The sequence below is a fragment of the Anomaloglossus baeobatrachus genome, unplaced genomic scaffold, assembly GCF_048569485.1.
Source record: "Anomaloglossus baeobatrachus isolate aAnoBae1 unplaced genomic scaffold, aAnoBae1.hap1 Scaffold_4111, whole genome shotgun sequence".
Taxonomy (NCBI): Eukaryota; Metazoa; Chordata; class Amphibia; order Anura; family Aromobatidae; genus Anomaloglossus; species Anomaloglossus baeobatrachus.
This window is the reverse complement of record NW_027443448.1, coordinates 1-15,777: the sequence shown is the minus strand read 5'-3', so window position 1 is coordinate 15,777 and position 15,777 is coordinate 1. Positions and strand designations below refer to the sequence as shown.

At 49.9% G+C, this 15,777-nt stretch overlaps 6 non-coding genes and 2 pseudogenes across 6 annotated transcripts; all 8 read left to right on the top strand.

The window, feature by feature from the left end:
* The first annotated feature begins 472 nt into the window (after positions 1 to 472).
* LOC142277572 (U2 spliceosomal RNA) lies at positions 473 to 663 on the top strand. The gene has a single exon (XR_012740714.1). It is a non-coding gene; the product is annotated as a U2 spliceosomal RNA (small nuclear RNA).
* Positions 664 to 2,050: 1,387 nt separating this feature from the next.
* LOC142277587 (U2 spliceosomal RNA) lies at positions 2,051 to 2,140 on the top strand (annotated as a pseudogene).
* A 5,439-nt stretch (positions 2,141 to 7,579) lies between these two features.
* Positions 7,580 to 7,783, top strand: LOC142277582 (U2 spliceosomal RNA; annotated as a pseudogene).
* Positions 7,784 to 9,170: 1,387 nt separating this feature from the next.
* LOC142277594 (U2 spliceosomal RNA) lies at positions 9,171 to 9,361 on the top strand. The gene has a single exon (XR_012740727.1). It is a non-coding gene; the product is annotated as a U2 spliceosomal RNA (small nuclear RNA).
* A 1,387-nt stretch (positions 9,362 to 10,748) lies between these two features.
* Positions 10,749 to 10,939, top strand: LOC142277593 (U2 spliceosomal RNA). The gene has a single exon (XR_012740726.1). It is a non-coding gene; the product is annotated as a U2 spliceosomal RNA (small nuclear RNA).
* A 1,387-nt stretch (positions 10,940 to 12,326) lies between these two features.
* On the top strand, positions 12,327 to 12,517 carry LOC142277592 (U2 spliceosomal RNA). The gene has a single exon (XR_012740725.1). It is a non-coding gene; the product is annotated as a U2 spliceosomal RNA (small nuclear RNA).
* A 1,387-nt stretch (positions 12,518 to 13,904) lies between these two features.
* On the top strand, positions 13,905 to 14,095 carry LOC142277583 (U2 spliceosomal RNA). Its single transcript, XR_012740723.1, has one exon. It is a non-coding gene; the product is annotated as a U2 spliceosomal RNA (small nuclear RNA).
* A 1,387-nt stretch (positions 14,096 to 15,482) lies between these two features.
* LOC142277571 (U2 spliceosomal RNA) lies at positions 15,483 to 15,673 on the top strand. The gene has a single exon (XR_012740713.1). It is a non-coding gene; the product is annotated as a U2 spliceosomal RNA (small nuclear RNA).
* Positions 15,674 to 15,777: the final 104 nt, after the last annotated feature.

Below are 15,777 nucleotides of genomic sequence, written 5' to 3'. Positions count from 1 at the left end.
AGGGGGCAATCTCTTTTTTTCCCGGGTGGTAGGGGGATGACAGGAGAAGGGAAGCGGGTGGTGAGAAAGGTACAGAGGGCAGGGTTTGGGGGCTGGGAAGGAAAGGGAAAAGATTAGGGTTTGGGGATGATGAAAGGGCTTTCTACGGGTAAGGATGGCAAAGGGTGGCAGTGACGGAAAGTCAGGCAACCTGTCCTGTCCGTCTTTTTGTATCGTGAATTGGAAAGACTGCAAGGGGGAGGGGAGTTGCTTGCGCCCTAAAGGAGGAGTTATTCAGATTCATTGCAGTGGGCGGCGGCTGCAAAACGCACCATTCTTCTTGTTTTGGCTCTGCAAAGCAGCCTTTTCAAGGGTTGGCTTGGGTGACAAAATGTCTTGTGTAGGCGTGGGTTTGTCTCCCTCTCGCTCTCTCTCCCTAAGATGTGTCCGGCATAGGCCAGGGTGCCACTCGAGGCCCAAACCAATTCTGGTTATCGCTTCTCGGCCTTTTGGCTAAGATCAAGTGTAGTATCTGTTCTTATCAGTTTAATATCTGATACGTCCCCTATCTGGGGACCATATATTAAATGGATTTTTAGAACAGGGAGATGGAAAAAGAGCTTGCTCTGTCCACTCCACGCATTGACCTGGTATTGCAGTACCTCCAGGAACGGTGCACCCCTTCTTAACCCAGTTTCCAAAAGCAGAACTCAATTCACCTGATTCATATTAGCCCGATTTAATGAATTGGAAGAAAGCATACGTCTTCATATGCACCTCAATTTGGCCCATTCACTTTTCACACTTCCTCCTTTTGTTTTTTATCTTTCACACTTTTGACTTTCTTTATTCATCCAAATAGCAAACTCATCACCACTCAACCTGACCAACTCGGCTATGTCCCCGTGCTGCAGTTCTCTGTCTTATCTAGATCATTTGCAATTGAATGGAATAGATCCCTTTTGGACAAAGTGGATTCACCTGCTGCTGCAGTGACCACAGGTGTGATAACATCTAGAATTGGCATCTGGTGCGATCTCTCCGCTTCCACTCCAAAGAAAGTTACCTGTTTATTCCTATCATGCATTGGTTTTTGGGGTTTTCTTTGAGTAATGATGATCTCTTTAGTAGTCTGTTGGCGCCCTCTCCTGGAGGAATAGTTTGCTTGCTCTTGGACATTCTAAAAGAGAGGTCATGATAGACATTGAGCTTCTGAGCTCAATTGGGGACAGTCATGGGTGATGAATGTTTGCAACCTACTGCGAAGCCTCATACCGCAATATAAGGAACGTCAAATACTAAGAAAGGGCGGCCTATGAAAGAATTACTACTTTCAATAAGTACACTTAAACGGCTAATTGGGAATAGAAAAACTGTAAAAAGCCCTCTGAGAAAGCCCCCCTCTAACCTTTGATAGTAAGCTTTTCTGTAGTCTGCCTGTTGATGTATTTTCCGTTTGAACTGTGCACAACATGAAGAGATGGAACACTGGCGGCTTGTCACAATGCCCCCCGATGACATCACAATAGCGCTGCTGCCTAGAAAACAAGCTGCGCAGAAGAAGTTGTTCTTTGGGTGGGAGGGTGGGCTAGTGGAAGGAGGGGGCAATCTCTTTTTTTCCCGGGTGGTAGGGGGATGACAGGAGAAGGGAAGCGGGTGGTGAGAAAGGTACAGAGGGCAGGGTTTGGGGGCTGGGAAGGAAAGGGAAAAGATTAGGGTTTGGGGATGATGAAAGGGCTTTCTACGGGTAAGGATGGCAAAGGGTGGCAGTGACGGAAAGTCAGGCAACCTGTCCTGTCCGTCTTTTTGTATCGTGAATTGGAAAGACTGCAAGGGGGAGGGGAGTTGCTTGCGCCCTAAAGGAGGAGTTATTCAGATTCATTGCAGTGGGCGGCGGCTGCAAAACGCACCATTCTTCTTGTTTTGGCTCTGCAAAGCAGCCTTTTCAAGGGTTGGCTTGGGTGACAAAATGTCTTGTGTAGGCGTGGGTTTGTCTCCCTCTCGCTCTCTCTCCCTAAGATGTGTCCGGCATAGGCCAGGGTGCCACTCGAGGCCCAAACCAATTCTGGTTATCGCTTCTCGGCCTTTTGGCTAAGATCAAGTGTAGTATCTGTTCTTATCAGAACAAACTGAGCTAGCTACACTTGACGAGATACGATCAGGGAGACGAGCTCCGAAGCCCAGCCGAGACCGGAAGAGGGAGATCGGACGGAAGAAGAGCTTGGCAGAAAGAAGCAAGAAGACGAAGGCTCGGAGAAGACTTGGGGAGACCAGAGGAACTTCGAGGAGGAACACAGCGGGAGAAGACACCCGGAGAAGAATCCAAGATCCAGCTCCGGGAACTCAAGCAGGAACCAGCCATGGCAAGCAAGCCAGAGAAGGCAGCCAAGAAGGCTCAGGACCCAGGGACCTCCAGGAAGGCTCATCCAGAGGCTTCTTCGGCCCAAGAGGCCCCTACCTCCGACGCCAGCCAGCCGGAGGGAGCCCGGACGCCGCCTGAAAAGGCTCCAACCCTGGAGCCTTGGATGCGGCAGACGGTCGCCCTGAAGCTAAAGGCGGTGGATGGTAGGTTGCCGGACATGTCCAGCGACGTGTTCTGCAAGAAGATGATTCTGGATCAGGGCTTCTCCAGGGCGGAAACCCTGAGTGTCCAGACCTTCATGACTGGTATTTTTCTGGTAACCTTTGCCACGGTGAATGCCTGCAGGAGATACTGGGAGGCGATGAACGCAGCGATGCCGGACTCCCCTTTTCATTCTTTTTTAGGATCCTGTCCTATACAGAGGGATGAGAAGAGGATCACGGTCTCCATGCGGAACCCGCACACCCCAGGAAGAGACATCTCCACGTTCCTGGGACGTCTCTGCACAGTGGTGAGGGAGCCATCCCACATCCTTAACGGCAACGGATTCTGGACGGGTAAGTGGTCAGTAACCGTTCGACTCTACAGGGAACCAGCATCCGAGGATGGTCTCCAGCACCTGCCCCCGACATTCTCTCTGGGAAACTCCTTTGGTCTCATCTACTACCCGGACATGCCACACAACTGCAGGAAATGTGGCGGGAAAGGGCATTCGATGAAGACCTGCAAGGAGGACGCCTGCAGGGTTTGCCGGGTGACGGGACACAGCTCCAAGGACTGCCCAAAGAAGAAGACTTGCAACCTATGTGGACAGGCGGACCACCTTTACAAGGACTGCCCACAGCGGGAGAAATCCTGGGCAAGGGTTGCCGCGGTGACCCAGTATCGGGTAGTCACAGCTTCGTCGACCAAGGCAGCTACGACCAAGGCCACAGAGGCCAAGGACAAGGCGGCCAAGAACCCGGCGACCGTGGCTCCAGCCGATGCCCCAGCAGCCACGGAGTCCAGGAAAAAGGGTAAGAAAACTGTTGCCCCCTCCCTGGTCCCCCCCCCTTTCACCCCTGTCCAAACCCCTCCCCCCCCGGCCAACCCTACTGAGGATTCCACTACCTCCACCTCATTTCCCTACTCCTCAGTTGGTCTCCTCACCCCCCCCCCAAAGCCCACTCTCCCTCCCCAGACCATGAGAGCAGAGGACCTCAGCACTCTTGCACTTTTCACCGAGGAGGATTTTCCAGCTCTTGTCTCCTCAGGTACAGGCCAAAGGAAAAGGAAGGTGGAAGATAGTCCTGTCGCAGAACCTTCCAAGCTGTTCATTGTGGATCCCAATCCACCCCAGGAAGAGGAGGATGGCCTCCTCCCAGAACCGGACGTGTTGGAGCAGATGGTGGAGTCCCTTGTGGCCGAAGAAGAAATGGAGGAGTCGGAAGCCACTGAGGCACCATCCCTGCTCGATCAGCTAGAAGAAGAGGGTCTGCTGGAGATACCCTTACCAGCAGGTGCCAAAGAGGAAGAACCGCCCGACCGGAGTGGTAACTAAGGCACACCGCCTGCGCTAACTTTCTCTTTCCTCCAATGACTGCTAACATTAACATCTTTTCCATTAATGTTAGGAGCATCAGAGACAAGTTCCGACGTCAGACAATTTTTGCGTTCCTTAACACTCAGTCTAGTGATGTATTTTTCCTGCAGGAATGCTCCCTTCCCTCCTCTAGGTCCTTCAACCATCTGGCCAGGGAGTGGACCCATGGCCCATCCTACTGGTCCGGCGGAGGCGACTGTAGGTCCGCGGGGGTCGCCGTGCTGATCAGGGGAAGCGCCTTCACATTGGACTCTGTTCAGGAAATCGTCTGCGGCAGGTTACTGCTCGTGGATGGCACCTGGGCGGGAGAACCTGTCAGGTTCATCAATGTGTATGCTTCTCCTGTGAAGAGCGATCGACTGGAGCTCCTCCAAGCCCTGCGCCCTCAGCTCGCTACCGCCAGGACGGTAGTGATGGCCGGGGATTTCAACTGCCCGATTGAGGAGGATGGACGCAGTTCTGGAACGGCTGCCAAGTTGGACGTCACATCCAAACTGCTCATTGAGATGGTGACCGAAGCCTCTCTTGTGGACGTTGTTGGCTCCATCGGACACGGATCCGTGAACTATTCATGGTGCCGATCCGATGGCTCGCTGCGTTCCAGGATTGACTTTGTGTTTACCTCTCGGGCGGTTGGGCGGAGTGGGCACTCGATGGTCCCCTGCTTCTTCTCTGACCACAGAGCCATTCACTTTCAAGGTGTGCTGGGCCATGGCTTCCCCATTGGCCCGGGCTCCTGGAAGCTGAACTGCTCTCTGCTGGAAAAGGGTGAGATTCTGGAGGAGCTTAGAGCTGCCTACTCCACGTGGCGGGCCTACAAGGCGGGCTTCCGGTCTGTTTCTGACTGGTGGGAATACGTTAAACTCGAGTTCCGTTTCTTCTTTCAGGCAAAGAGTCAACAACAGGCGTGTCTGAAGAGGAGGGACTTCAGGAGACTCCAGCGTGAGCTGCGTTCCCTGCAGGACCTTCTTCGATGCGGCTGGGACGTAAGAGAGGAGCTGGAGGAGACTAAGAGGAGCCTGAAAAGGCACTTCGAGGAGGAGTCCAAGCGAATTGTCTTCCGTTCCAAAGTGGAGAACCTGGAGAAGGGTGAGAAATGTAACTCGTTCTTTTTCAGGAAACTCCACGCCGGTCACACGCCCATGAATGAACTACGAGACGAGAGTGGAAGCATGCGACGCGGGAAAGAGAACGTGATGAAGGTCGTCAGCGACTTCTACAGCGAACTCTACGCCCGCAAGACTACTGACCCCGAGGCCGCCGATAAGTTCCTGTCAGGTATCACTAACCATCTTGACCCTGCAGACGCGGCGGCCATGGATGTTCCTCTGACGGTGGACGAGCTGCTCTCGGCCGCCAAATCCTTTAGTTCTGGCAGGACACCGGGCAGTGACGGCCTCCCAGCAGAGCTCTATGTAGCGCTGGGAGACCTAATCTGTCCGGACCTGTTAGGGCTGTATGAGGAGATGGTGGTGGAGGGCAGAATGCCTCCATCTCTGAGGGAAGGAATGGTCACGATCCTGTACAAGCGTAAAGGAGAGAGGTGCGACCTGAAGAATTGGCGTCCCATCACCCTTCTGAACGTCGACTACAAGATCCTGGCCAAGACGATGGCAACGAGATTGAAGACTGTTATCGGACGGATCATCCACCCGGATCAGACCTGCGGCATCCCCGGACGTCGCATCGCAGACAGCCTGGCTCTCATGCGGGACACGGTCGAGTACATCAAAGCCCGCCGGGTGCACGCAGCCCTGATCTCGTTGGATCAGGAAAAGGCCTTCGACCGTGTTTCCCATGAGTTCCTGGGCAAAGCTCTGCACAGGTTAGGTTTGGGTAACATGTTTTGCTTGTATGTCCAACTAATGTATTTTGATATTCACAGCTCGGTGTTGGTAAACGGCTGGAAGACTGACCCCTTCCCGGTCCTCTCAGGGGTCAGACAAGGCTGTCCTCTGTCACCTCTTCTTTTTGTTTGTGTTATAGAACTCTTTGCAGAGGCTATCCGGCGGAATGGAGAGATCAGAGGGATCACCGCACCAGGACCAGAACGCTTCGAGGTCAAGTGCTCGCTCTACATGGACGACGTGACCGTCTTCTGCGCGGACCGGCGCTCAGTCGACACCCTCGTCCAGACCTGTGAGACCTTCGGACGGGCTTCGGGAGCCAAAGTCAACTGCGGGAAGTCGGAAGCCATGCTCTTCGGGGACTGGCAGCCGGCCTCTTCCGCCCCCTTCCCTTTCAGCATCCAGCCGGATTTCATCAAGGTTCTTGGAGTCTGGTTCGGGAAGGAAGGAGCAGCCCTCAAGTCCTGGGAGGAACGCTTGACCAAGATCACCCAACGGATCGGTCTGTGGAGCCTCAGACGCCTCACCTGTGAGGGCAAAGCACTGGTCCTGCGTAACGAGGTACTGCCCGTGCTGCAGTACACGGCCCAGGCCTGGCCCCCCCTTGCCACCGTGTGCAGGGCCATTACCAGGACGGTGTTTCGTTTTGTCTGGGGATCCAAGATGGACAGAGTAAAGCGGAGCATCATGTACAAGGATCCTCGCAAGGGTGGGAAGGGCGTACCCGATATCCCCACCCTCCTGCGATCCTCCTTCGTATGTGACTGCGTTCGCCGAACTCTGCGAGTCAAGAGAGGTTCCGCGGGTGGGTCCATGTCTCGCTTCTTCCTGCTCCCCCTTTGGAGACGGTTAGGCTGGGACAAGTGGGACAGCTCCTTCCCCTACAACTGGACGACGCCATGGTTCTACGGAGACGTGGTTCGGTTTGTAAGGGAACACCAACTGGAGGGACTCAAGCCTGATTTGTGGAAGCCAAAGACTATCCACAAACTCATCAGAGCCAAGGACGAAATGGAGAACATTCCAGGACTTCATCACGACACACTGGAGACTGTTTGGACAAACGTGTCATCGGCTGGATTGACCAACGGGCACAAGGACTTGTCATGGATGGCGATACAGGGCGGACTGCCCGTCCGGTCATTCATGCACGCCCGGAACCTGTGCAAAACCCGCTACTGCCCAAGGTGCCCCTTCGTGGAGGAAACATCGCTGCACGCCTTTTGGGACTGCCGTTTTGCACAGCGCCTGTTGGTTGCCCTGGAGGATGACCTGAGGAACTCCGTCCCCAGAGGGAGCCTTTCATACCATTCCGTACTTTATGGACTCTTCCCTGGGACTCACACCGTTGGAGCCATCCAGGAGGCTTGGCGCCTTATGAACTGCTTTAAGGACGCTATTTGGGTCGCCAGGAACCGGCTCATCTTGAAGAGGGAGAGGATGTCTATCCAGGATTGCCGCAGGCTGATCCACAGCCTGCTCAGAGACTATTCCATCATGGACAGTCCGGACGACAGCGCCGAGGAGGAGGTTTAGACCTCTTCCATGCCCCCTCCCTCCTTTTCCCGTTATGTGCGTCTTTCAATAAAGCTTCGGGCCTGTGATTTCCCCACCCTATCCCCCTTTTCCCCTACCCCCACCCCCCAATCGCCGGTTCGTCGTTATTTATTGTCTAACTTTTTCTTTCAGCTTGAGTGTTATGGATAGCATAGGAGCGTGATGTATAGTTTAGTGCGTCGTACTCTATGGCTATGTAAGAAGGATTGTATAGTTCTGTGTGTACGGGGCTGCGGCACTGTACACGGTTTGTTACCTTTTTGTGAGTAGTGCATGATAATAAAGATGCTGTTAAATCAAAAATCTGTTCTTATCAGTTTAATATCTGATACGTCCCCTATCTGGGGACCATATATTAAATGGATTTTTAGAACAGGGAGATGGAAAAAGAGCTTGCTCTGTCCACTCCACGCATTGACCTGGTATTGCAGTACCTCCAGGAACGGTGCACCCCTTCTTAACCCAGTTTCCAAAAGCAGAACTCAATTCACCTGATTCATATTAGCCCGATTTAATGAATTGGAAGAAAGCATACGTCTTCATATGCACCTCAATTTGGCCCATTCACTTTTCACACTTCCTCCTTTTGTTTTTTATCTTTCACACTTTTGACTTTCTTTATTCATCCAAATAGCAAACTCATCACCACTCAACCTGACCAACTCGGCTATGTCCCCGTGCTGCAGTTCTCTGTCTTATCTAGATCATTTGCAATTGAATGGAATAGATCCCTTTTGGACAAAGTGGATTCACCTGCTGCTGCAGTGACCACAGGTGTGATAACATCTAGAATTGGCATCTGGTGCGATCTCTCCGCTTCCACTCCAAAGAAAGTTACCTGTTTATTCCTATCATGCATTGGTTTTTGGGGTTTTCTTTGAGTAATGATGATCTCTTTAGTAGTCTGTTGGCGCCCTCTCCTGGAGGAATAGTTTGCTTGCTCTTGGACATTCTAAAAGAGAGGTCATGATAGACATTGAGCTTCTGAGCTCAATTGGGGACAGTCATGGGTGATGAATGTTTGCAACCTACTGCGAAGCCTCATACCGCAATATAAGGAACGTCAAATACTAAGAAAGGGCGGCCTATGAAAGAATTACTACTTTCAATAAGTACACTTAAACGGCTAATTGGGAATAGAAAAACTGTAAAAAGCCCTCTGAGAAAGCCCCCCTCTAACCTTTGATAGTAAGCTTTTCTGTAGTCTGCCTGTTGATGTATTTTCCGTTTGAACTGTGCACAACATGAAGAGACGGAACACTGGCGGCTTGTCACAATGCCCCCCGATGACATCACAATAGCGCTGCTGCCTAGAAAACAAGCTGCGCAGAAGAAGTTGTTCTTTGGGTGGGAGGGTGGGCTAGTGGAAGGAGGGGGCAATCTCTTTTTTTCCCGGGTGGTAGGGGGATGACAGGAGAAGGGAAGCGGGTGGTGAGAAAGGTACAGAGGGCAGGGTTTGGGGGCTGGGAAGGAAAGGGAAAAGATTAGGGTTTGGGGATGATGAAAGGGCTTTCTACGGGTAAGGATGGCAAAGGGTGGCAGTGACGGAAAGTCAGGCAACCTGTCCTGTCCGTCTTTTTGTATCGTGAATTGGAAAGACTGCAAGGGGGAGGGGAGTTGCTTGCGCCCTAAAGGAGGAGTTATTCAGATTCATTGCAGTGGGCGGCGGCTGCAAAACGCACCATTCTTCTTGTTTTGGCTCTGCAAAGCAGCCTTTTCAAGGGTTGGCTTGGGTGACAAAATGTCTTGTGTAGGCGTGGGTTTGTCTCCCTCTCGCTCTCTCTCCCTAAGATGTGTCCGGCATAGGCCAGGGTGCCACTCGAGGCCCAAACCAATTCTGGTTATCGCTTCTCGGCCTTTTGGCTAAGATCAAGTGTAGTATCTGTTCTTATCAGTTTAATATCTGATACGTCCCCTATCTGGGGACCATATATTAAATGGATTTTTAGAACAGGGAGATGGAAAAAGAGCTTGCTCTGTCCACTCCACGCATTGACCTGGTATTGCAGTACCTCCAGGAACGGTGCACCCCTTCTTAACCCAGTTTCCAAAAGCAGAACTCAATTCACCTGATTCATATTAGCCCGATTTAATGAATTGGAAGAAAGCATACGTCTTCATATGCACCTCAATTTGGCCCATTCACTTTTCACACTTCCTCCTTTTGTTTTTTATCTTTCACACTTTTGACTTTCTTTATTCATCCAAATAGCAAACTCATCACCACTCAACCTGACCAACTCGGCTATGTCCCCGTGCTGCAGTTCTCTGTCTTATCTAGATCATTTGCAATTGAATGGAATAGATCCCTTTTGGACAAAGTGGATTCACCTGCTGCTGCAGTGACCACAGGTGTGATAACATCTAGAATTGGCATCTGGTGCGATCTCTCCGCTTCCACTCCAAAGAAAGTTACCTGTTTATTCCTATCATGCATTGGTTTTTGGGGTTTTCTTTGAGTAATGATGATCTCTTTAGTAGTCTGTTGGCGCCCTCTCCTGGAGGAATAGTTTGCTTGCTCTTGGACATTCTAAAAGAGAGGTCATGATAGACATTGAGCTTCTGAGCTCAATTGGGGACAGTCATGGGTGATGAATGTTTGCAACCTACTGCGAAGCCTCATACCGCAATATAAGGAACGTCAAATACTAAGAAAGGGCGGCCTATGAAAGAATTACTACTTTCAATAAGTACACTTAAACGGCTAATTGGGAATAGAAAAACTGTAAAAAGCCCTCTGAGAAAGCCCCCCTCTAACCTTTGATAGTAAGCTTTTCTGTAGTCTGCCTGTTGATGTATTTTCCGTTTGAACTGTGCACAACATGAAGAGACGGAACACTGGCGGCTTGTCACAATGCCCCCCGATGACATCACAATAGCGCTGCTGCCTAGAAAACAAGCTGCGCAGAAGAAGTTGTTCTTTGGGTGGGAGGGTGGGCTAGTGGAAGGAGGGGGCAATCTCTTTTTTTCCCGGGTGGTAGGGGGATGACAGGAGAAGGGAAGCGGGTGGTGAGAAAGGTACAGAGGGCAGGGTTTGGGGGCTGGGAAGGAAAGGGAAAAGATTAGGGTTTGGGGATGATGAAAGGGCTTTCTACGGGTAAGGATGGCAAAGGGTGGCAGTGACGGAAAGTCAGGCAACCTGTCCTGTCCGTCTTTTTGTATCGTGAATTGGAAAGACTGCAAGGGGGAGGGGAGTTGCTTGCGCCCTAAAGGAGGAGTTATTCAGATTCATTGCAGTGGGCGGCGGCTGCAAAACGCACCATTCTTCTTGTTTTGGCTCTGCAAAGCAGCCTTTTCAAGGGTTGGCTTGGGTGACAAAATGTCTTGTGTAGGCGTGGGTTTGTCTCCCTCTCGCTCTCTCTCCCTAAGATGTGTCCGGCATAGGCCAGGGTGCCACTCGAGGCCCAAACCAATTCTGGTTATCGCTTCTCGGCCTTTTGGCTAAGATCAAGTGTAGTATCTGTTCTTATCAGTTTAATATCTGATACGTCCCCTATCTGGGGACCATATATTAAATGGATTTTTAGAACAGGGAGATGGAAAAAGAGCTTGCTCTGTCCACTCCACGCATTGACCTGGTATTGCAGTACCTCCAGGAACGGTGCACCCCTTCTTAACCCAGTTTCCAAAAGCAGAACTCAATTCACCTGATTCATATTAGCCCGATTTAATGAATTGGAAGAAAGCATACGTCTTCATATGCACCTCAATTTGGCCCATTCACTTTTCACACTTCCTCCTTTTGTTTTTTATCTTTCACACTTTTGACTTTCTTTATTCATCCAAATAGCAAACTCATCACCACTCAACCTGACCAACTCGGCTATGTCCCCGTGCTGCAGTTCTCTGTCTTATCTAGATCATTTGCAATTGAATGGAATAGATCCCTTTTGGACAAAGTGGATTCACCTGCTGCTGCAGTGACCACAGGTGTGATAACATCTAGAATTGGCATCTGGTGCGATCTCTCCGCTTCCACTCCAAAGAAAGTTACCTGTTTATTCCTATCATGCATTGGTTTTTGGGGTTTTCTTTGAGTAATGATGATCTCTTTAGTAGTCTGTTGGCGCCCTCTCCTGGAGGAATAGTTTGCTTGCTCTTGGACATTCTAAAAGAGAGGTCATGATAGACATTGAGCTTCTGAGCTCAATTGGGGACAGTCATGGGTGATGAATGTTTGCAACCTACTGCGAAGCCTCATACCGCAATATAAGGAACGTCAAATACTAAGAAAGGGCGGCCTATGAAAGAATTACTACTTTCAATAAGTACACTTAAACGGCTAATTGGGAATAGAAAAACTGTAAAAAGCCCTCTGAGAAAGCCCCCCTCTAACCTTTGATAGTAAGCTTTTCTGTAGTCTGCCTGTTGATGTATTTTCCGTTTGAACTGTGCACAACATGAAGAGACGGAACACTGGCGGCTTGTCACAATGCCCCCCGATGACATCACAATAGCGCTGCTGCCTAGAAAACAAGCTGCGCAGAAGAAGTTGTTCTTTGGGTGGGAGGGTGGGCTAGTGGAAGGAGGGGGCAATCTCTTTTTTTCCCGGGTGGTAGGGGGATGACAGGAGAAGGGAAGCGGGTGGTGAGAAAGGTACAGAGGGCAGGGTTTGGGGGCTGGGAAGGAAAGGGAAAAGATTAGGGTTTGGGGATGATGAAAGGGCTTTCTACGGGTAAGGATGGCAAAGGGTGGCAGTGACGGAAAGTCAGGCAACCTGTCCTGTCCGTCTTTTTGTATCGTGAATTGGAAAGACTGCAAGGGGGAGGGGAGTTGCTTGCGCCCTAAAGGAGGAGTTATTCAGATTCATTGCAGTGGGCGGCGGCTGCAAAACGCACCATTCTTCTTGTTTTGGCTCTGCAAAGCAGCCTTTTCAAGGGTTGGCTTGGGTGACAAAATGTCTTGTGTAGGCGTGGGTTTGTCTCCCTCTCGCTCTCTCTCCCTAAGATGTGTCCGGCATAGGCCAGGGTGCCACTCGAGGCCCAAACCAATTCTGGTTATCGCTTCTCGGCCTTTTGGCTAAGATCAAGTGTAGTATCTGTTCTTATCAGTTTAATATCTGATACGTCCCCTATCTGGGGACCATATATTAAATGGATTTTTAGAACAGGGAGATGGAAAAAGAGCTTGCTCTGTCCACTCCACGCATTGACCTGGTATTGCAGTACCTCCAGGAACGGTGCACCCCTTCTTAACCCAGTTTCCAAAAGCAGAACTCAATTCACCTGATTCATATTAGCCCGATTTAATGAATTGGAAGAAAGCATACGTCTTCATATGCACCTCAATTTGGCCCATTCACTTTTCACACTTCCTCCTTTTGTTTTTTATCTTTCACACTTTTGACTTTCTTTATTCATCCAAATAGCAAACTCATCACCACTCAACCTGACCAACTCGGCTATGTCCCCGTGCTGCAGTTCTCTGTCTTATCTAGATCATTTGCAATTGAATGGAATAGATCCCTTTTGGACAAAGTGGATTCACCTGCTGCTGCAGTGACCACAGGTGTGATAACATCTAGAATTGGCATCTGGTGCGATCTCTCCGCTTCCACTCCAAAGAAAGTTACCTGTTTATTCCTATCATGCATTGGTTTTTGGGGTTTTCTTTGAGTAATGATGATCTCTTTAGTAGTCTGTTGGCGCCCTCTCCTGGAGGAATAGTTTGCTTGCTCTTGGACATTCTAAAAGAGAGGTCATGATAGACATTGAGCTTCTGAGCTCAATTGGGGACAGTCATGGGTGATGAATGTTTGCAACCTACTGCGAAGCCTCATACCGCAATATAAGGAACGTCAAATACTAAGAAAGGGCGGCCTATGAAAGAATTACTACTTTCAATAAGTACACTTAAACGGCTAATTGGGAATAGAAAAACTGTAAAAAGCCCTCTGAGAAAGCCCCCCTCTAACCTTTGATAGTAAGCTTTTCTGTAGTCTGCCTGTTGATGTATTTTCCGTTTGAACTGTGCACAACATGAAGAGACGGAACACTGGCGGCTTGTCACAATGCCCCCCGATGACATCACAATAGCGCTGCTGCCTAGAAAACAAGCTGCGCAGAAGAAGTTGTTCTTTGGGTGGGAGGGTGGGCTAGTGGAAGGAGGGGGCAATCTCTTTTTTTCCCGGGTGGTAGGGGGATGACAGGAGAAGGGAAGCGGGTGGTGAGAAAGGTACAGAGGGCAGGGTTTGGGGGCTGGGAAGGAAAGGGAAAAGATTAGGGTTTGGGGATGATGAAAGGGCTTTCTACGGGTAAGGATGGCAAAGGGTGGCAGTGACGGAAAGTCAGGCAACCTGTCCTGTCCGTCTTTTTGTATCGTGAATTGGAAAGACTGCAAGGGGGAGGGGAGTTGCTTGCGCCCTAAAGGAGGAGTTATTCAGATTCATTGCAGTGGGCGGCGGCTGCAAAACGCACCATTCTTCTTGTTTTGGCTCTGCAAAGCAGCCTTTTCAAGGGTTGGCTTGGGTGACAAAATGTCTTGTGTAGGCGTGGGTTTGTCTCCCTCTCGCTCTCTCTCCCTAAGATGTGTCCGGCATAGGCCAGGGTGCCACTCGAGGCCCAAACCAATTCTGGTTATCGCTTCTCGGCCTTTTGGCTAAGATCAAGTGTAGTATCTGTTCTTATCAGTTTAATATCTGATACGTCCCCTATCTGGGGACCATATATTAAATGGATTTTTAGAACAGGGAGATGGAAAAAGAGCTTGCTCTGTCCACTCCACGCATTGACCTGGTATTGCAGTACCTCCAGGAACGGTGCACCCCTTCTTAACCCAGTTTCCAAAAGCAGAACTCAATTCACCTGATTCATATTAGCCCGATTTAATGAATTGGAAGAAAGCATACGTCTTCATATGCACCTCAATTTGGCCCATTCACTTTTCACACTTCCTCCTTTTGTTTTTTATCTTTCACACTTTTGACTTTCTTTATTCATCCAAATAGCAAACTCATCACCACTCAACCTGACCAACTCGGCTATGTCCCCGTGCTGCAGTTCTCTGTCTTATCTAGATCATTTGCAATTGAATGGAATAGATCCCTTTTGGACAAAGTGGATTCACCTGCTGCTGCAGTGACCACAGGTGTGATAACATCTAGAATTGGCATCTGGTGCGATCTCTCCGCTTCCACTCCAAAGAAAGTTACCTGTTTATTCCTATCATGCATTGGTTTTTGGGGTTTTCTTTGAGTAATGATGATCTCTTTAGTAGTCTGTTGGCGCCCTCTCCTGGAGGAATAGTTTGCTTGCTCTTGGACATTCTAAAAGAGAGGTCATGATAGACATTGAGCTTCTGAGCTCAATTGGGGACAGTCATGGGTGATGAATGTTTGCAACCTACTGCGAAGCCTCATACCGCAATATAAGGAACGTCAAATACTAAGAAAGGGCGGCCTATGAAAGAATTACTACTTTCAATAAGTACACTTAAACGGCTAATTGGGAATAGAAAAACTGTAAAAAGCCCTCTGAGAAAGCCCCCCTCTAACCTTTGATAGTAAGCTTTTCTGTAGTCTGCCTGTTGATGTATTTTCCGTTTGAACTGTGCACAACATGAAGAGACGGAACACTGGCGGCTTGTCACAATGCCCCCCGATGACATCACAATAGCGCTGCTGCCTAGAAAACAAGCTGCGCAGAAGAAGTTGTTCTTTGGGTGGGAGGGTGGGCTAGTGGAAGGAGGGGGCAATCTCTTTTTTTCCCGGGTGGTAGGGGGATGACAGGAGAAGGGAAGCGGGTGGTGAGAAAGGTACAGAGGGCAGGGTTTGGGGGCTGGGAAGGAAAGGGAAAAGATTAGGGTTTGGGGATGATGAAAGGGCTTTCTACGGGTAAGGATGGCAAAGGGTGGCAGTGACGGAAAGTCAGGCAACCTGTCCTGTCCGTCTTTTTGTATCGTGAATTGGAAAGACTGCAAGGGGGAGGGGAGTTGCTTGCGCCCTAAAGGAGGAGTTATTCAGATTCATTGCAGTGGGCGGCGGCTGCAAAACGCACCATTCTTCTTGTTTTGGCTCTGCAAAGCAGCCTTTTCAAGGGTTGGCTTGGGTGACAAAATGTCTTGTGTAGGCGTGGGTTTGTCTCCCTCTCGCTCTCTCTCCCTAAGATGTGTCCGGCATAGGCCAGGGTGCCACTCGAGGCCCAAACCAATTCTGGTTATCGCTTCTCGGCCTTTTGGCTAAGATCAAGTGTAGTATCTGTTCTTATCAGTTTAATATCTGATACGTCCCCTATCTGGGGACCATATATTAAATGGATTTTTAGAACAGGGAGATGGAAAAAGAGCTTGCTCTGTCCACTCCACGCATTGACCTGGTATTGCAGTACCTCCAGGAACGGTGCACCCCTTCTTAACCCAGTTTCCAAAAGCAGAACTCAATTCACCTGATTCATATTAGCCCGATTTAATGAATTGGAAGAAAGCATACGTCTTCATATGCACCTCAATTTGGC